The sequence below is a fragment of the Hemitrygon akajei genome, chromosome 4 (genome assembly GCF_048418815.1).
Source record: "Hemitrygon akajei chromosome 4, sHemAka1.3, whole genome shotgun sequence".
NCBI lineage: Eukaryota > Metazoa > Chordata > Chondrichthyes > Myliobatiformes > Dasyatidae > Hemitrygon > Hemitrygon akajei.
Window position 1 is genome coordinate 175,592,303 of NC_133127.1, and position 22,003 is coordinate 175,614,305.

The 22,003-nt window shown below is 43.9% G+C and overlaps 1 protein-coding gene across 7 annotated transcripts in view; it reads left to right on the forward strand.

The window, feature by feature from the left end:
• The window catches only part of LOC140726980 (CRACD-like protein), a 197,991-nt gene that overhangs the window by 66,838 nt on the left and 109,150 nt on the right, over positions 1–22,003 (forward strand). Inside the window, exon 1 of one of the 7 annotated variants that reach the window (XM_073044059.1) lies at positions 13,782–13,885. The exons of the other annotated variants lie outside the window; for them this stretch is intronic. The gene's annotated coding sequence lies outside the window, so the exon portion shown is untranslated. Of the gene's footprint in view, positions 1–13,781; positions 13,886–22,003 lie in introns of those variants that run through there. 7 annotated transcript variants of the gene reach the window in all.

A 22,003-nucleotide genomic window follows, 5' to 3' on the forward strand; every position in this document is an offset into this window, starting at 1 on the left:
GGGTGACAACCTTTCGTGTGCAGTTTAAATTCCTTGGGCGCTAGTGGCAAAAGATGTGTGTGAGCACATCTTAGAGGGAACGTTAGAAGGGACCCTGCCATTGCAGCAGTCATGCTTTGGGGAAAGAGAGCAGGAATATGGCTAGGTGGGAGATGGATAGACAGTGTTCCATGGGGTTGGAATTTAAAGAAGAAAAGAGCATAATTGGCTGCAACTGTGAGAGTTGCCTCCGCAAATTCTTGCTCAGAACAGAAACTGGACCCAGTCTGTGGCTTAGAGCTCACTTCCCCCAAATCTTGGAAAAGTATGTAAACTGCAGGAAAAGGTGCAGTTTGTGAATAAAGAGTAAAACAGTTTGGGAAGAAATGAGAAGGAATATACATAATAGCAGATGTGGAAGGCGGAATTATTTCCCCTCTTCTGTATATGTGGGGAAAAAAGACAGAGGATGGTATCTAGAGTGCCTTCCCTTGATTTTAAACCAAGTCAAACATGCAATCATTGTAGAAACCTCAGTACAAATTAAAATTAGATTGACTATATTAATTCAATCTAAATCAATTAAACAAGAGAGTTTGTGTCTAGCTTGGGTAACATTACTTAAGGACACCATTCTAATAACTCAGCAACTAGCGCTGGGATCCGATCTTTGCTTGCTGGAATGAAGGTCTCTGCTCTCATGGCTGTCATGGGATCAGTGTGAAGTCTCCAGTGGATGTAAAAAAAAAATCTTCCCGTTTCTACACTAATTAGATTTAATAGGCAATCTTGCTCAAAGAGGCATGAAGTCATCGGCAAATTATAAAGAAACATCTCACAATTCAAATTAATTATGCATTCCATAATTCTGCACTGCGTGCTCTTGTTTGTACAGCACATCTTTGTAGCAAAATCTTTACAAGTAAATGAATTGTGGATGTAGTGGCAGAAGGCACAGTAATTTATTACTGTACAGTGAGTGCATTCATATATGTATCTAATGAATGAAAATAAAGTACTGCAGATGCTGGAAATCTGAATTAAAATGGGAACTATTGGAAACAGTCAGCAAGTGTGGAAAGTGACACAAACTTAATTTCTGAGGTCAAATTTCCTTGTTCTGATGAAGGTCCTTCAGCCTGACGTGCTAACTGTGTTTTGCTTTCCACAGATGCTGCCTGATGTGTAGACTATTTTTGGTTTTTATATTAATAAATAAGATGAGAGAGTTCTTGACAGCACAATCATTTTAACAAATGCTTGTACGCAAAATATCAATAATGATTATTTTCATTTGTCTAGCCAGCACAACATTGGCAGCAGTTTCCAATTTATTTTTCATTTTCTAGTTTTCAACCTATGTCGTATTTTAGATAAATAGTGTCTGATCCTCCGACATCACAGCTAAGAGATGAAAGTAATATAGTTTTTTCTTCACTCGTAGTATCTTCAAAATATCCAGAATGGCCATTTTATTAGATACAGGAGCGAAACCCGGTGTGGTCTTCTGCTGCTGTAGACCATCCAGTTAAAGGTTTGATGTGTTGTATGTTCGGAGATGCTCTTCTACACGTTACTGTTGTAACACATAATTATTTGAGTTACTGTCGCCTTCCTGTCAGCTTGAACCAATCTGGCCGTTCTCCTCTCTCCTCTGTCATTAACCAGGTGTCATTGCCCATACAACAACAGCTCAATGCATTTTTTACCTGTTTTTTTTTTTAACACCATTGTCTGAAAACTCTAGACACTGTTGTGCATGAATATCTAGCTGATCAACAGTCTGAGGTACTCAATCCATCCCATCTGGCACCAACAATCATTCCACGGTCAAAGTCACTTAGATCGCATTTCTTCCCCGTTCTAACATTTGGTCTGAACAACAACTGAACCTCTTGACAATGTCTCCAAGCATTGAGTTGCTCCCATATGAATGGCTGATTAGATATTTGTATTAATGAGCAAACATAAACAGGTGTACCTAATAAAGTGACCACTAAGTGTGTGTGCACCAAATGATCTTCAATTAACACTTGTTTCTCTCCAATGAAAAAAGAGTGCCAACAGTGAATGTATAATGGCACAGTCTGCCACCCCTTGTGTTCATCTCCTGAATGTGTCAGAAGCACTTATTTTTGACATATGATTTCTATGAATGGTTATGTTTGCCATAACCCAAAATAATGTTTAGCTAGGAACTGTCAAAAGGATTTTATGCCAGCTTTAATTGATTTTCTCCATTGGCTGGAATAAAATTAAACCATTTTTCTCTTTGGGGCATTTCTAGAGTGTAATGTCACCAAGGATGTCAATGGAATGAACTTGAAGAGGAAGAGGCTCAGGCAGGTTCATTAACAACATTGAAAAGACCCTTGGACAGGTACATAGTTAGGAAAAGTTTAGAGGGATGTGGGACTACCTAAATGGGAATTTTGGTTGGCATGGATTAGTTAGGTTGAAAAGTGTGTTTCTATGCTATGTGATTCTGTTAGCATTTGGAGCCTTACTACTGGGCAACCTTATTAGGGGAGTAAAGAATTGCAGATGGCAAAAATTGGAAATAAAACCAGAAAAGACTGGAAATTTTCAGCAGGTCAAGCAGCAGTTCTGATGAAGAGTCCTAGACGTGAAACGTTAACTGTTTCCCTTTCTACAGTTCAAGTCAAGTCAACTTTTATTGTCATTTTGACCATGACTGCTGGTACAGTACACAGTAAAAACATTGTCTCATTTTTACTATGCACTGTACCAGCAGTTATGGTTGAAATGACAATAAAAGTTGACTTGAACTGTAGAAAGGGAAATAGTTAATGTTTCACGTCTAGGACTCTTCATCAGAACTGGGATAGAAAACATGTTTTTTCTTGTTTATTGGGCCTCTTACACAGCCAATATTTACCTTTGAGATTTTGTTAAATGGGCAGAGGGAAGCTTGACCACTAACTCCTTCCATTCTGTTTATCCGTTGACAAAGAGCTGCAGTGAATAAAGCACTAATTATGCTGTAGCATTCGCTGCTGTAGTGTTTAATTTCATGCTTGTGGATGAAAGTCATTAATTACTTATGAAATATTTTCTCCTCCTCCATTGCGGGGCTGGTCACCCAGAGAATAATAGTGAAGAAACTAGATCCTGCCGGAAGAGAATTAAGTGCTCACATTTCTTCCTACGTCCCAAATATGTGCTGATGGGTAAGCTAATTAGCCAATGTAAATTATCACTGACAGAGGTGAGTGGTAGGACAATTGGGAGAGATGATGTGCAGGGCAAGGATTACAGGGAATTGACTATGGAAATGAAAGGAAGGGAATGCTTCAAGAGTTGATATGGACTCAACTGAAAGTTCAAAGTAAATTTATTATCAAAGTACATTTATGTCACCGTATATTGCCTAGAGATTAATTTTCTTGCAGGCATTCACAGAATAGAGAAATTAGAATAATTGAAAGACTACACACAAAGAAGTAGCCAATGTGTAAAAAGGCAAACCGTGCAAATAAATAATACCGAGAACATGAGTTGTAGAGTTCTTGAAAGTGAGTCCATAGATTATGGAATCAGATCAGGTTTGAGGTGAGTGAAGTTAGCCACGAGGCATCTTCCTATGTAATATATTTTCTTACCTCAGTATTTGGCTTGACTGAAGTGATCCCTGGCCATTTTACCATTCAAAAGCAGCACTCAGTGTCAACTGTACAATAACTGGATCTGTTAATGTATCTACACTTGTTACCATGGGCGGATTATCTTCAGAAACACTGTTTGGGATAAGTAATGCACCTTCTCATGGAGTGTATAATTAGACAGTTGTACCGTCCAGTTTGCAGAAACATCGAGCATTTGTGGAAATTTAAGAAGCAAGTTAATTGTGGCTGGGTTGCTAACATTGTATTCCGACAATGGAGGACGTGGAGTGAGTGCGGCCTGTAGTGGATAGGCTTGTGGGCGGGGACGGAACATACTCCAGTGTGTAACAGAAGATCCTGGAAATGGCAGTGACTCATTGTACTAGATTGTCTCCTGTAATTGAACTGACTATCAAATGATAGGACGGGATATGTCATCAGTTGTTTGCTTCTGAATCTCACTGTTTTTTGAAACCACTGCAGCGTTCTAAATATTTGTGATTACATTCAAAAGTAGATTCTCAGGGTAATACTCTAGGACATTCAGGGGGGGAAAAATCAAACCAGTGTTATTCCTCAAAAAGCTACTTGGTCTTGTCTTCCGCTCAGGAAAAATACTTTCCCCTCCCCTAAAGCTGCGGAAAGCCCATCTCCTACTCCTCATCCTCATCACATTCTACAGGGGTTGTATTGAGAGCATCCTGAGCAGCTGCATCACTGCCTGGTTTGGAAATTGCACCATCTCGGATCGCAAGACCCTGCAGTGGATAGTGAGGTCAGCAGAGAAGATCATCGGGGTCAATCTTCCTGCCATCACTGACATTTACACTACACGCTGCATTCGCAAAGGAAACACGCAAGGACCCCACACACCCCTCATACAAACTCTTCACCCTCCTGCCGTCTGGGAAAAGGCACCGAAGCATTCAGGCTCTCACGACCAGACTATGTAACTGTTTCTTTCCCCAAGCCATCAGACTCCTCAATACCCAGAGCCTGGACTGACACCAACTTACTGCCCTATTGTCTTGTTTATTATTTATTGTAATGCCTGCACTGTTTTGTGCACTTTATGCAGTCCTGGGTAGGTCTGTAGTCTAGTGTAGTTTTTTTCTGTGTTGTTTTTTTACGTAGTTCAGTCTAGTTTTTGTACTGTGTCATGTAACACCATGGTCCTGAAAAACGTCTCATTTTTACTATGTACTGTACCAGCAGTTATGGTCGAAATGACAATAAAAGTGACTTGACTTGAAATCAGGGGGGTGGATGCACTTCCTCCCAGCTCTCCCTCTGTAACCAACACCTGCTGTAGCATCTGAGAGTGAGGCAGGGTGGGGACTGCAGTTCAAAGGACCCCATAGTCACAGTGCTCTGAACTACTCTGTTAAGTAACTTATGCCAGGGTAGTTCTTTCTCAGAAGATGGTGAATCTCTAGAATTCTCTGCATCCCACCTGATTTTTAAGGTAGAGGTAAATGAAAATCTGAAAGACTGGAGTAACGGAGAGTGATGGGGAGTTGAACTTGTATAGGTCAGCCATGTTTATACAGAGTAGAGGGACAGGCTTGAGGGGCCCGGTGGCCAACTCCTGCTTCTGTTTACTCATATGTGCCATCTTTTACTGTTCCGCTTCGTTACGGGGTGACAGATATGTCTGTCTGTTTCCTGCAAAGAAAATCATCTGAAATAAATGTTACTTAAATAATGTTAAACATCAAAACATTGGCACAGGAAAGCAGCATCCATCATTAGGTGCTCCCACCACTCAGGCCATGCTCTCTTCATGCTGTTGCCATCGGGAAGAAGGTGCAGGAGCCTCAGCACTCACACCAGCAGGTTTAGGAATGGTTAGTACCCCTCGACCATCAGGTTCTTGAACCAAAAGGGATAACTTCACTCAACTTCACTTGCCCCATCATTGAAATGTCCCCATGACCTATGACTTAAAATGACTCTTCATCTCATGTTCTTAATATATATTGCTTGCTTGTCCGTTTATTTATTTATCTATCTATTTATTATATCTCTGTTTTTGTATTTGCACCATTTGCTGTCTATTGCACATTGGTTAAAAGCCCAAGCTGATGTGGTCCTTCATTGAAGCTATTATGATTATTGGATTTATTGAGTATGTCCACAAGAAAATGAATCTCAGGGCTGTATAGGATGACATCGATGTACTTTGATAACAAATTACTTTGAATTTAGAAACTGATTATTAAGAAAATTATAACATAGAATCTTCTAGTCATCTGTTTCTGAATTTTTTTTTTTAGAAAGCACAACATAGAAACCCTCTGGTCCAGTTGGTCCATGCCACATAATCTGCTCAGCTAAGCTAGTCCCATTTATCTGATTTTGGCTCATATCCCTCGAAACCATGGGCTCCCAACCTGGGGTCCACAGACCCCTCGCTAATGACATTGGTCCATAGCATAAAAAAGGCTGGGAGCCCCAGCTCTAAACCTTTCCTTATCCACGAGACTGTCCAAGTGCTTTTTTAAAACGTTGTATACCTGCACCAGCCACTTCTACTGGCAGCTCATTCCACATACAAACCATTCTCTGGGTGAAAAGATTGTCCCTCCATGTTCCTATTGAATATCTCCTCCCCTTGCCCTAAACCTCTGCCCTCTGGTTCTTGATTTCCCCAGCAATGGGAGGTCTGAGAGCAGCACCCTATCTATGCCCCTCATGACTTTATACAGCTCTGCAAGATTGGCCCTCGTTCCTCTATATGCCACTGAGCAAAGTCCGAGTCAGCTCAGTAACTCAGTCCCTCTAGTCCTATCACTGCATTCTCAAAGTATGTGCTGTTACAGTTGGAGGTGTCCCGTATTATATAAATCCTTGTGCATCCAGTGTATGGCAGGGCAAGTAGGGTCGGTTCAAGGGCTTCAGCTTTGGCTACCTGACTGGTTGTGATGCTGCCAGGAATAGACCTTCCAGAGCAGGGGTTTAGTCTCTAGGTGATGATCTGACCAGGGTGACTGCAGTCACGGTTTAGGTTGTTCCTTGTGGTAGTCGCAAGTCCCCTGGACCATCTCCAGGTATTACAGGTCTGCCAGCTGCAGCCCAGTTGCCCACCACTCTCTTTGGACATCTCTGGAAAAGGGCCAGAGAAGCAGCGTGTGGTAGATAGCTGCAGGTGTTCCTCTGCGAGAGGACCCACGTGTTAGCTGGACCCCAAGGTGTTCCCATTTCAAGGCTTCACCCGCAACCTCCACAACACTTCTCCCAGTCACATGGACTGCAGGGTGAACAGGTTGGTGATGTCTTCACCCATTCCCTTATATTGAACCATGGCTGTTCCAGAGGTTCCCAACTCCATCCTACAGCTACTGTTGGTTTAATGGGACAATTAATGTCCCATACCAGTCTTGCAGGGACAGCCAATTTTCCTTGAAGATGGGGCTGATCCCAGACTGTACAGAACTGTTGCACTGCATGGTTCATTGGAGGCTTGGAGGCTTGTTCTGAGGTTGGAGGACTGCTGGTATGGGTGAGTGGTTGGGAGTGAGGAAAGGAGTCTGTTTTGTTGCTCGTTGCTTCCTGTGTTGTTTGGCCAAGCATTGTGGGCATGCAGTGCTGCTGTTGGAATGTGCTGTGGGCTGTTCCCAGAACATCCTTGGGTTGTGCTGCTTGTTAATGCAAACAGTGCATTTCGCTGAATGTTTTGATAAATAAGTGGATCGGAATCTGAGCTTTGGCTTTGTCTTTGCTTATTTTAACTGCTGTGTGTTTATTCTTTGTGCAGCATTTTTTTTTGTTGTACAAACTTCAAAGGGGACGCCTGCTGAATGGGTGAAATGTCACAGTGGTTTCTGTGCCCTTGCTGGGCTCCGACATTTAGCCGATACTGTGCTGACCTGCTGCCTGGGAATCTCCCGGCAGCAAATAGATTGCACGCTTACCTTCACATTACTTCAGAGTTCTTTTCACTGATGTTAAACTGCAGTATTACAGCAGGGAGCTCTTTCTCAACAGGAAGAAAATATTCTTTTCTTGATCCTTGTTCTGCACGTGTGGTTATAAAGCCTTAGTGAAGGTGAATCATATAAAGGTTCAAATGGCCAAGCTGGATGGAGAAAGGTGTATAAAGGGTAAACTTGGGATACAGAGCTACTGTACGTGTTTCAACTCTGTGGAGAGACCAGATGCACTGGGCTGGTTTTCCTTGGAGCAGAGAAGGCTGAGGAGGAAATTTATTGAGGTATTTTGAACTTTATTTTTGGCATGAACATTGAATTCTTCAACTTCCGGTAATTCCCTCCCTCTCCCTTCCCCCATCCCAGTTTCACTCTGCCTCCTCCTCCAGCTGCCTATCACCCCTCTCATGATTCCACCACCTTCTGCTACCCATAGTGCTTTCCCCTTACGTTCCTCCTTCACCTTTCCTGCCTATCCCCTCCCTGCTTCCCCTCCCCCACCCCTTGATCTTTCCCCTCACTGATTGGTTTTTCACCTGGCACCTTCCACTCTCCCCCCACCTTCTTTATAGGGCCCCTGCCCCCTCCCTCTTCAGTCCTGACGAAGGGTCTCGGCCCGAAACGTTGACTGCTCGTTTCCACGGATGCTGCCCGACCTGCTGAGTTCCTCCAGCGTGTTGCGTTGACCCCAGTGTCTGCAGTGTACTTGGTGTTTATTGAGGTACACATTATGTTGAAGGGCACTAGTGGGGTCGATGGTTGGGAGCCTGGTTCTCGGAGTAGTGGAGTGGTAATGTTACTCTGTTATCGATGCTGGGTTCAAATCCTGGAACTCCCAGCAGTACCATGGGAGTGCCTTTCATTTGAAAAAGTTCAAGAAGGTGACATGGCGCCTAGGCAAGTGCCCTTAGGGATGGACAATAAATGGCAGCATGCTCAGATCCTTAACCTGATTTCACTTTCCTGCCAATTTTCTCCCTTCTGTTTTATTCTCTACATCCATGGGCACCTCTCCCTCCTCCAAGAAGCAAATTTCCTAAAATGCCCCTCTTCCTTCTCTTCATATTGCTTTTGTCGTAGAGTTTTACAGCATAGGTGTGGTAAACTATGTATACCTGTCTGGACACGCCCCTCTGCTGACCGCTCCTGTGGCTCCTCCCACAGACCCCTGTATAAAGGCGATTGGGGCACTGCTCCTCCCTCAGTCTCCGAGACGTCGCGCTCCCTTTTGCTGTTAATAAAATTGATGCACCATCAATAACTCCCGGAGCCTATCGTTCACTTCCAGTCTCCGAGAGTTATTGATGGTGCATCAACAGGCCCTTCAGCACAGATGTTCCATTCTGACCAAGGTGCCCCGTCCAGGTTAGTCCCATTTGGCTCATAATCTTCTGAATCGTTCCAATCCATGTACTTAACCCAACTGTCTCTTAAAAGTTGTCATTTTACCTGCCTCAACTACTTCCTCTGACAGTTGATTACCACGCTTCATTTTTTTTACAAAAGTACCTCAAGTTCCTCTTAAATCTTTCCCATCTCACCTTAACTCTGTGTCCTCTTGTTCTTGATTCTTAACTCTTTGAATTCACTCAGCCTTTCTCCATTCTATCTTTTCATGCCCCTCATAATTTTATACACCCCTGTGAGATTACCTCTCCATCTGCCATGTTTGAAAAGAAACTTGCCACTGACAACCCCCTGTACTTCCTTCCAATCACTTTAATATTATGCCCCCTTGTATTAGCCAATTCCACCCTGGGAAAGGGTCTCTGGCTTTCCACTCAATCTATGCAGCTTGTCGTCCTGTAGATGTCTATAAAGTCACCTCTTAGCTTCCTTCTCTCCTGAGAGAAAACCCTTAGATCTCTCAACCTGTCCTCCTAAGTCTTGCTCTCCAATCCAGGCAATACTCTGGTAAATCTCCACATCCTTCCTATATTGAGGTGCCCAGAGCTGAACACAATATTCCAAGTTTGGTCTAACTGTCTACATAACGCAAGTCCTAGGGAGTAAAAATGTGTTGCTAGAACCATGGGGTTGGGAGTGAGCAGCAGGAAAGGATGGTGGGTGGCTCAGGGCATGATGAAATCTGTTGTGGTCAGGGGTTGAAAGTAATTATCTGGCCTTGTACAAAATTTGGGGGTGGGGAAGCATGACTTGAAGCTTGGGGAATGGGGTGGTGCTTAGGGATGAGGACCACAATAGGGAATTGGGTGGATATATTGTGGGTCGGGTCCCAATCCGGTGCTGTGATGTGAAGATGTTGGTTACTCTCAGACTATTTTGGAAGAATACAGGGAACGAGGGGACTGGTAATGTGGAAATTGGAAGTAAGAACAATTTGTTTTTAGAGTGACACAAAACAAACCTGGATCGATCCTGCTCCTGGTTCGTTGCCTGTGGAGTTTGCATAAGATGCTCTGGTTTCCTCTATGATGTGCAGGTTAAGTAGCTGCTCGAAGTTCCCCTGGTGTAGGGAAGTCTGGGTGACAGGGTGAAGATGCGTCCCTACCAAGGAAGTGCAAGACACTCCTTCCCTCTGGTAACCTGCAGGTCACTTTTGGGCAAGGTGAAGCACCTGCTTAGCACCCCCCCCTCCCCCCCCCACCGGATCAGGGTCACGTGAAGCCATGGGAGCAGGTGGTGGATTGTCATATGAACAGCTGCTGCATATCACAAGTCCTGCTTATGTGACCACTGATGCCAGGCAGACAGCCTCAATGGTCTTGTAAAGACAGTGCCCAGGAGAAGGCAATGGCAAACCACTTCCGTAGAAAAGTTTGCCAAGAACGATTATGGTCAATGACCATGAGTGGCCACGTCATACGGCACAGCACATAACGATGATGTTGGCCAAGACTCAAACGGCACAGGCAAGTTGTGAGAAAGAATAAGTTGCAGGGTGCTAGAGTAATCCTCCAAGAGGAGAACAACTTTGTCATGATTTGGAGGCTGTGTATCTCTGTGATCCAGAGAGCTATACTGGCTGGAGTCAGGGCTTTAGGCTTTGGATCTGGGTAGGGTCATCCATACCGAACAGGTCAAAGGGTAGAGGACAGACTAAGAATGGTCCACGGGTTATCCAGGTTCAGGGGTTCAGCTCAGGGCTGACAACCCTGCCTGGTAAAACAAAATTGTTACGGAAACAGCAATGAAGAATCCTTCTACATCTGAGTGTGACTGTATTCCTGAGCCTGCACCCGGGACTTTGAATGACTGACAGTAGTGAAAACTGAGATGAAGCTATTGACGTGATGAAGTGGGCCCTGAACACCACCAGGGATGGAGGACCTTCACTGCTGCCCTAATTGCCAGCAGTGTAACTAACATTAACTAATTAGGGGGATACTGCGACGAAGAGCAGGACTGGTGGAATTATTCTGCAGGGAGCAAGGCTGGACCAGGTGGATTGAATGGCCCCCTTCATATTGTAGTCAATAAGTAAGTCAGAAACTCTGCAATAAATTGCTGCTGTGTTTCACTCTGGAAGTAAGTGTGTAATCTTTTTTTAAGAAAATTATTTGCAGTAAACTTTTCAGGCATTGTATTTTTTTTCTGTCTCCGGAAATATCCTCTTTGACCAGTTGTCTCTGCTCAGTGGCAACATGAACGAACTGCTGAATCTGGTGTGTGGGATTAAGACCCCAACCAGATACTTCAGCAATTGCTCAGGCTGAGTGAGATGCCTGCTGATGCAAGTGCAAATAACCTACTACCCTCTCGCACGGACCCAAGTTCCTATGACACCTCGATGGAAACTTTTCTGATCTGGGGATGGGAGGTTATTGTGTTATTTATCATATTGCAGTGTGAGCTTTCTGTGCATTTTCTGTTGTGTTTCCCCATGTTATTTTGTGGCGACACTTGTCGTCGCACACACTTGAGTTATGCTGGTTGCTAACTCAAATGGCACGTTCACTGTATGTTTCCATGTGCATGAAATAACTAAACCTGAATCATTGATGATCCCTCAAAGCTATTTCATTACCTATTTCATTTAAGTTGCCATCACCAAGGTGTTCCATGTAAGTGCAAACCCGCTCTTTCATTCTATAAATGGTATTCTTTATGGCCAGTTTAAATAGGCTTTTGCGTTGTTGGGGGTTCACCTCAGTCCTGGCTTTTAAGTAGTTGCATTTTCACCTTGGATCTGTGAGGAGGTGACAGAAGCAGAAATTCCAGCATGTTTTGTGTTTGCCTTTCTTTAATCCAAGGCTGTTGCAGTATAACATGCACTTTACCCACTGTGACTGTGGTGTTGATGGTTCCGATGATATAAACACGACACAAGAGACTGCTGTAGCTTGCTTGTGTCACACTGTGTTCACCCTGTAGCATTTCGAGTGTGGTTTGCCTCCCCTTAGCCTTGGTCTAAATCTGCCATTGTACAATTACATTTGTTTAAATTTTGGACTTGGATTCTCTGCGGGAACTGAACGCCGGGAAAAGTTTGGCACTCATTCACTCAGTAGCCATTTTATTGGGTACACCTGAACACCTGCTTGTTAATGCAAATATCTAACAAGTGCATCATGTGGCAGCAACTTAATGCTTGCAGACGTGGCCAGGAGTTTTGGTTATTTTTCAGACTAAACATCAGACGGGGAAGATATGTGATTAAGTGACTTTGTCCATGGAATGATTGTTGGTGCCAGACAGGGTGGTATCTCAGAAATTGCTAATCACCTGGGATTTTCACGCATTGTAGTCTCGAGTGTTACGAGAACGGTGTGAGAAGGAAAAGAGAACATCCAGTGAGCGGCAGTTCTGTGGGTTGTTAATGAAAGAGGTCACAGGAGGATGACCACACTGGTTCCAGCTGCCAGGAGGGCGACAGTAACTCAAATAACCACGCTTTCCAGCAGTGGTGTGCTGAAGAGCATGTTGAACCTCAAACTGGATGGGCCACAGCAGCAGAAGGCCATGAACGTACCCTCAGCGGCCACTTTATTAGGTGCATGACGGTGCCTAATAAAATAGCCACTGTGTGAATATTTTCCGAGTTGTAAATATTAACTAGAAATCCCTCATCAAATCTACTCCTTCATGGAATTTAGACATCGTGTCATTGGTAAAAGGGGCCACCGGTAGTGAGCGAGAAATTGCTCCATTTTCTAGATGGTGATTATGTCACTCTTGTTGTAATAAGGCAGCTGGCAATTGCATATGACAGCATGGAGCGGGTGGGAGGGTTAACACAGACACTGAGGAACGGGAGAATGAAATTGGAGGCAATGGAAGAAAAAGCTGTGAGATGATGACAGGTAATTTGCATAATGAGTCTTTATTTTGCTGAGGATCATTTGAGTACATGGGAATGAAAAGGCATTGGGTAACGCGCTATGGGTTGAACACAGTGCGCGTAGTGGTGGCATCTCTTTTAATTAGGCTAACTACTAAAGGCATTTCTAGAAATGATGGAGGTTATTCTCACATTGCAAATTAGCAGTCCATGTTATGTGAGCCCTGTGAAGCATCAGTGCCCATAAGCACAGGTCTTGTATTTCAAATGCCAGCTTCTCTATTTGTTTCTGATTAAATCTGAATCCTGCGCTGTATTTCCATATTTTGAAAAGGCATTGTATAAAACCCAAGGCGATTTATATATTAAAAAAAAGTGTTGCAGCCTGCACTTTCTGATGGATGTCATCTTCCTGCCAATATTTAAACTGAAGTGGTCCACGCAGTTCTGTTTCAAAACCGTCACCAGCGTGACACATATCCCCAGTGAGTATATTGTCGAATGTCGTTTTGAATCAGGGTGGGTGAGGGGCCGCACAAAGAAGAGGGAATACAAGTCTTTATGCTGCCAACTTGATTCCTGATTTGACTCCTCAATACTTTGGCAGCGTCAGCGGCCTCCTGCATTTCAGAGTGTTGATTTAAACAGTTGCTTATTTGACACCAGTGTTAGGGTGTGCTGCCTGCTGAAATGTTTCTAACTGCATAGCAGATGAGGTTATAACTAAAAGCCAGAAGAACTGACAAGGCTTGCTAGCTTTCTGCTAGAGGATTACAATTTATGTATTACAGTCATGTGGACTGTCTGACTGTGCACCGCGACTCATTATTTTATTCACTTCAAATCCGCTGATAGGAGAAACATTCCATTAGTTTTTACGCTGGGTGCAGCTGATTCATTCTGTGTGTGCTCAATATACACACCTTCCAGGATTTGGTTGCACTGTAGTTTGCCTGGAGATTTCAGTTACCGCTCCCTTAGTCAAAAACATCCTCTGACAAGGAGAGAGTCTGTCTGTCTATTTGCCTTTAGGCTTTCAGAAGGGCTGAAGTAATTTTGTTTTTTTTTTGTACAGCCGATTTGCATTATTTTGGACATTATCTTAAAAGGTAAATGAACCGCGCTAAAGGAAAATGTGGTGGAGGTAGGGGTTGAAAATCTGTGCATTTAATAGCGATAGTGTTTACTGAGATTGATTGCCGTCGGGCAACCATTTCTGTTCTTAGTTTGAGCTCTTTATAGGAGGGTGGAAAGTAACTCGCTGATTAAAAATAAAATGCTGATTTAGTCAATTGACCCTTTCAGTTGGACATTTTATTGTTGCCAGGTAAATCTATATCTGCTCTTAATAACCAGACTTTTATTCCCAGTGCAGGATTTCATTGAATTTAAGAGGGATCAGGGAACAGATTTACTAGGATGTTACTGGGACTGGAGGGCTAGTATTGTAAGGAGAAGCTGGATAGGCTTCTCCCTGGTTGTCCGATAGCTTCACTTGTTTAATGGGATTGCGTGGGAGTCTGACTGGCTAGACAATAGGCCAGATGAATGAATGTACCTTGGCTTGTATTCCTGCACAACGCCCTAGTCAGATCCTGAGGATCCAGACCCAAATGCTGAAATACCATCTATAAATTCGTTGATGACACCACTTTTGTTAGTTAGAACCTTAGACTGTGATGAGAAGTTTTACAAGAGCGAGGTAGATCAGATGGTTGAGTGGTGATACAGCATTAATCTCACACTCAACATTAGTAAGACCAAGGACCTGATTGTGACTTCGGGAAAGGGAAATCAGGCGAACACACATCAGTCCTTATTGAGGGGTCAGTGGGCGAAAAGATGAGCAGCTTCAAGTTCCTGGATGTTAACATCTCAGAGGATCTGACCTGGGACCAATGTACCAATGCAATCATGAAGAAGGTGCACCAGAGACCATATTTCATCAGAAGATGAGGGCCCTTAATGATGGATGCTGCTGCCTTGAGGTGCCACCTTTTGAGGGTGCCCTCTTGTGAGGAGATTTGTGGCCGTGATTGAGCTAGCTAGTCTTACGACCCTCTTTAGCCTCTTCTGATCCTGTCCATTGAAGCCTCAATACTTTGCCACAATGCCTGCCCACTGACTCAAGGCTACTCCCATCAGCCGACCTGGATCCCAGCCACAGCTGAGGTAACCTCGCTCAACTATACTGCACAGGGTCTTTCTAGGGGCTGGAGAATGGGGGGGGGGGGGGCGGTCTTGAGAGCATTTGGAAGATGTGAGTTTCAGGGGTGCTGGTGAAGAGAGGCTATAGAAGCTGGATAGCAGAGGGTCTGCAGGAGGAGCTGGATGGTCAGCTCAAGGGAGAAAGGCCTCAAATGCACTAGCATGCAAAAGAAGGAAGGGATATTGTAGATGTTGGTAATCAGAATCGGAAAAGGATTTTGTGCTTTCCCAGCATGTATGATGATAAAGTCTTCTCAGGCTTCCCTCCAGGTACTGGTATCGATTTTAACCAATGTTTTGATGACAAACTTTTCCATCTTCATCAGGGATGATGCTTGTCTGTCCCCTCTGATTGCTCAATCCTCATCCATTCAGGTTTCCACTGTCCCACCTTGTTTACCATCGAATTCCAGTTCTTATTTAAAGTGAGATCTTTGTCTTTGTTAAAATCCTTTTTCTCAGGTTTTATCTCAATGGCTTCCTTCACCAGGCAGTCCCAAAAGCCATTGGCATGGCACAGTAGTTTTGTGCTGTGGATGTTGATCCTGTTACCTTTGCAAATGGAATGTTCTGCTGCCGATTTCTCCGGGTAACCCAAACAGCTCCACCTCCTGTGCTCAGGCTGTGATTTGAGCCTCCTTACGGGTTTTTGTGGATGGTATTAATCTGGTATTTCTTCAAGATCCTGGCGATCTTTCCAGAAACCGTGGAAATATGGGGAAGAGAGGTGGTAGTGACTCCCAACAGTTCCATGACCATCTGAACAGCATAATCCACGTATTCAATTTATGATGGAGATGGAGAAGAATGGTTGCCTCCCGTTCTTGGACTTTCTAATGCGACCGAAACCAGATGGTAGCCTCGGACGTAGCGTCTATCAGAAACCCACTCACACGGACTTGTACCTCAACAATAACAGGCACCATCATGTCTCCCAATGTAGAACAGTTCTTTCTACTTTAATTAACCTTGCAAAAACTATTTTGAACCTGGAAAGTCTTCTTAAGGAAGTAAAGACGGTTATGTACAATGTTCCTACAGAATGGCTACAAGGTGAAGGAAATCAATTGGGACCTTAAAAGGGCTGACAGAAAAACCAGGAAGCCTGACAATGAGGAGGAGCCTCTCCCTGCTGCCTGTCTTCCCTGTATTTCCACGATTTCTGGAAGGATTGCCAGAGTCCTGAAGAAACTCTGGATTAATACCATCTGCAATCCTGTAAGGAAGCACAAATCACAGCTTATGTGGATCAAAGATGACCTGGGACTCAGGATGGCTGGTGTTTATAGGATTCGCTGTGAATGCAGAGCAGCATATATTGACCATACAAGGCACACAGTGGAACCCCACATCAGGGGGCACAGGACGTGTACCCGTTTGTGTTACCCGGCGAAATCGACAGTAGCAGAACATTGCATTCACAATTACCATAGGATTGTCTTTGACGGCACAAGATTACTGTGATGCGCCAATGGCTTTGGGGACCACATGATGAAGGAAGCCATTGAAATAAAACTAGAGAAAAAGAATTTTAACAAAGCTGAAGGTCTCGCTCCAAGTAAGAACTGAAAATAGATTATAAACAGGGTGGGTCAGCAGAAACCTGATTGGTTAGTCCTCATCCAATCAGGAGGGATAGATGATGGGGGTATAAATACCACCGGACTAGACATACCTAGACATAATCCCTGATGAAGATGGCAGAGGCTGTCGTCAAAATGTCTGTTAAAATCGTTACTATCATTTGGCTGAAAGTTCGAGACGAGTTTATTAATCAGAATCAGGTTTATTATCACTGACATACAGTATATGTGAAATGTGTTGTTTTGTGACAGCTGTGCAGTTCAATGCATGAAATGTACTATAAATTACATTAAGCAATTCAGTGTATGTATATACACTGATGGTGGAGGTGAAGAAGCTGTTTCTAAAACATTGAGTGTGTGTCTTCAAACTCCTGCACCTGCTCCCTGACATTAGTAATGAGAGGAGGGCATGTCCTATGTGGTGTTGGGTCCTTCATGATGCACACTGCCTTTTGAGGGCATTAAGTTTTGAAGATATTCTTGATGGAGGGGACGCTAGTGCCCTCCCCTCCATCGAGAGTAGCCAGCCCACGATGGAGCTAGCTGAGTCTATCACCCTCTTTCGATTTCCTGAAAAGGTCTGAGCGAGGGTGGTAGGCGGTTTGATGATGTAAGACGCTGGAGGAGAGGGAATGATTAAAGGTGAGGGATCAGAAGAGTGGGGAGATAGTGAGGAAGAGGCAGAGTACAAGGCAGCTGTGTGTGAGCCCACCTTGAAGTGAAGATGGCGACCCGAAGCACCAAGTCTGTCGTGGACAGTCCCAACGACAACAAAGTCAAACCTCTTTTCACTCCCGTACTCCATGAACTTTGACCCTGATGTTCCCACCCAGCATGAGCAAGAGGTGGCCAGCTCTGAGAACAATGCAGTAGGTGCGTGATCTCCTTCAGGGAGGGTAAACTGGAAAAGGAATGCGGTGAGCTTTGTTATTGAGAATGAGCTCATGACACCCGCCCCATGGGATGAGTGAACTACTGATGACCCTCTGGTTGACTCTCGTGCTGAACCAGCACATCACTGTCATCGGTGCACCTGCTCCATCCCTGGAAGCAATGGCTGAGTTTACAGAGGATATCTCCACCGACACTGACAAAACCTTGCCTCGTGTCCCAGAGGGAGAAGCACCAGTTGTCCTCGGCCAAGGGTGGAAAAGACTCCATGCTCTCCACGCTCTGTTGTCATAACACAGTGAAGTGCCAGGAAGCATCATTTACGTAGAAATTTGATAAGGCCACGTCAATGGTTGGTCAGACTCCCAAAACAGAAATGCTCTTCTCTGTTGTGACACGCAGGACATGTCCCCTTCTCTTTACCACCATCAGAGAGGAGGTTCAGGAACCTGAAGACACACGCTCAACATTTAAGGAACAAATTTCTGAATGGTCTATGAACACTACCATGCTATTTTTCTCCCTTATTGCACTACTTATTTAATTTTTAATAAATATATATCTCATTGTAACTTGTACATTAAAATACATTTGTTTTGTATTGCCTGTATTGCTGCTGCAAAACAACAAATTTCACAACATATGTCAGTGATAATAAAACTGATCTGATTCTGAAGAGAAGACCAGGTGGATGGTGGAAAAGTAGTAAGATTTTCACAGAGCTCCTTGATAGGTAGGATCCTCAAACAGCTCAATGGAATCCGTAGCCGAAGACCTCTCACTGTGGAAGAGGCGCACTTGGAAACACGTTGAGAACAAGGAGTCAAAGAAAGCACCAAGATATTTAGCGTAAATGGCGGAATAGAGTTATAGAACACTACTGCACAGAATCAGGCCCTTCGGCCCATCTAGTCCATACTGAACTGTTATTCTGCTTAGTCCCATTGACTCCATACCTGGACCATGGCCCTCCATATCCCTCCCATCTATGTACTTCTCCAAACTTCTCTTAAATGTTGTAATTGAATCTGCAGTCACCACATCCACTGGCAGCCCATTCTACACTCTCATCACACTGAGTGAAGATGTTCCCCCTTCACCTTTCACCCTTAACCTATGATCTCTAGTTCTAGTCTCACCCAACCTCAGTGCTTGCACTTACCCTATCTCTACCCCTCATAATTTTGTGTACCAGCATCAAATACTCCCACAGCTTCCCCCCCCCCACCCCCCCGAGTCTCTTACAGTCAAGGGAATAAATTCCTGATGTATTCAACCTTTCCATGTCCTCAAGTCCCAGAAACATCCTTGTAAATTATCTCCATACTCTTTATGTGTAAGTGGGTGCATCACCTCCCAGGCTGTCATCAATCTCCACCTTTGCGGAGAGGCTGTGGGACCCATATTGGCTCCTCAGTTATGTGAAAAGCTGGAGAGTTGGAGTGGGAGTACTCCACCCTTGATTCCAAGGGACTGTCCTTTTTTTTAAAAAAAAAAATGCTAACTCTGTTTCATTTTCCACAAGGTTCTGCCCAACACCTTGAATCTTTTTCAGCATTTTCTGTTTTTATGCCTCGGGACTCTGAACTGCACCTGCCTCTGATTTTTTTTTTTGCATTTCCAATAACATAAAGTGAAAAACACTGTTTCAGCTCGGGGAAAAGATGACATTAGCTGTGCAGTATTAAGGAGTACAGCTGTAACCATAAGCTGTGGCGATAGATTTAAAAAAATTTCCCCCCAGCACACTGCAAGTTGCAATGTTTATCCAGCAAAACAGAAAAATACAGTGAAGGCAGATTTATTTGAAAGCTGTGTTCTTAGCGTTAAGCCGACCTTGTTTAGTTTGAGAATGGGAATGGTGTTGCCCATAGCATCAATAGGAGATTAGATTTGCTTGGAAATACTGTATCCAAATAAACAGGAAATAGAGATAGCAAAAGTCACATTGTATCGCCCAAACAAAAGGAGCCAACAGAAAATTGTTCAGTCGATGGTTGAAGGGGAAAGCAATTTACTCAGCAAATGATTGGCATCTAATGGGCCTATTCATCAACAAAATTACTCCTGCTTATAACGAAGCCGGAAAATGGGGAGGATCTTTATAGGGAGATCTAAAAGTAAGATTTTAAAGCTCATTTTGGACTTGGTGGGGAGGTGGTGTTGGAGCTTTGCCTCCCTCATCTGAAGGGAACAGTAAGCTAATCTGGCTGCTAATTACAGAAAGCAGGCAGGAGTCCTTGCTTTTGCGAACCCTTGCTGAGCCACATTGCAGTTCACTGTTGCCAGCTTTTTGTTTCGATCTTGCAAGAGCTTGTGCCGGGCGCTAACGTGGCCAGATTCTACCGCTATCTGCAAGCTGATGGGAGGTCAGTGAACTGTGAATGGGATAAAATGTCACAACTTGGGTGCGTAATGCATTATGAGTGCATGAACTTTCCCTAATGGCCTTTTTATCCCTCTCTCACACAGTGCTCAGAGTGCGTAAAATGTGATTTATGCAATATCATCAGAGCTGTGGTTCGCCAAAGCTGCACGATAAACTCTTATCGACTGACTGCTCAGTACACATTGTTAAAATTTACTTGAATATTCTTTTTGAAGATCTTCTGCTTTAATTTAGTCTAGAACAATCTGATAAGACTAGCGATACTTTCCCTGGTAAGAACAAATTGGCAATGTCTGCATATTTTAGTTGTGAGCACAGTCTGCAAACTCAAATCACTGCTGTCTGTGTAAAGTGGAGCTGTCAAAACCTATAAGACATGGTTTAGTAATCCAATGGCCAGAAGCAAACTGGGTTGTATTTATGCTGACTTAACAGGATGTAATTACAGAAGAGCAAGAAAGTTATAAGAACGTTCTTCTGTGATTTTTTTGGGACAAATAATTGTGGTTGAATGTTATATTTGTGTGTGCAATAGTACTTTTGATTATGCTGTTTTGTTTGATATGCAGGTTTAAGAAATTTGCTTTGAACTTTGAACTAACTGTGATTATGCACAGAATGGCAGAGCATATTCGATGGGCTAAATGGCCTGTGTCTTATGATCTCATGGTCTTCTATTCACCTCTGATGCTGTTCGCGTGGCTTTGCATTTTCTCCTTGTACTGCATGGTGGTTTCCTCTCATGTCACAAAGTGGCAGATTGCTAAGTTATCTGGCCACTGTGAATTACCCCCCCCCTCCCCCGGTGTGTAAGTGAGTGGTAGAAATTGGATAGAATTGATGGAAATGCAAAGTGAATAGGTTAGAGAGAAAATGAGTAGGAAATGGATTTGCCCTGCTAGCTGGCATTGACTTGTTAAGCCAAAAGGCAATGTGGTGTAATGGTGACACAGGAGAGAGTGAGAGAGACTGACTGCAGAAGCTGGAAATCTGGAGCAACGCACACAAAATGCTGGAGGAGTTTAGCAGGTCAGGCAGCCTCAAAGGAGGGGGAACGAACCACTGGCAGTTCAGGTCAAGAGTCTTCATCAGGACTTTTCCTCCAGCATTTTGCCTGTGTTGCTCTAGACTTCCAGCATTTGCTGAACCTCTTGTGTTTCTGTTTCCCTGCTCCACTGTGAAGTCGCCTCGATGTGTGCCTACCCTGAAGAAGTTCTCGTGCTCTTTTTGATGGGAGTTCAGTGGGATCCTCTCGCTCTCTACTCCCTTTCTGTGATCTTCAGATGATCTCTGGTTCTTTGACCACATGTTCTCCTGGAGCAGGGGTTCCCAACCATTTTTTACGCCATGAACCAATGCCATTAAGCAAGGGGTCCATGGACCCCAGGTTGGGAACCCCTGACCTGGAGGCCCGATGAAGTCATTTCCCTCCATAGATTCTGCCTTACCTGCTGCGTTCCTCCAGCCTCTTGCGTGTGATGTGTGCTGACATCCTAAGCTTGGATGAAGCAGCAGTTAGTTTTCTAGATAATGCAGACTGGGTAGGGAAAAGACTAGTGGAAGTATTGGTGAAAATGGAAAGCTCATTGCCTTGGCTAACTTGCTGACTGAGGCACCAAGAACAGGAAAGTTGGATTAATCTGGTTTATTTTGGGCTGTCATGGACACAATAGGTTACGTTGTTGCCTCCTGTAAATACACTGCTGGAGAAATTCCAACATTTATATTGCGCTATTGAAGCAAGCCAGTGGATGTATGGGCCCACACCTCCCTTGAGTCATCTTGGGACTATTCAAGTAAAACAACATGGGTTGCCATAACTGCATATTTATAAACACTTATTTAAAAAAATGTCTGTCACCACGCAAGGCTGACGATAAGAGGATGCAATAAAAATTGCTGATTACCTGCACTCAGTGGTATCCCGGGAATAGCTTTATACAATTTGTTTTCCAGCAGTTTTAGTGTTTATTGTTTTCAATCCTTTTGTAACTCGGATGTCAGTAAGTGCCAGCAGACATGGCACGGGCAGCCTGAGATATCTGGGAGGTCCAGGCTGATCCATTCTAGATCTGATGGCTCTTCCAAAGGATACACTCCTGACACCAGTCCTTTTGTGCAGTATGTATAAAGCATGAGTCTGCAGCCACAGC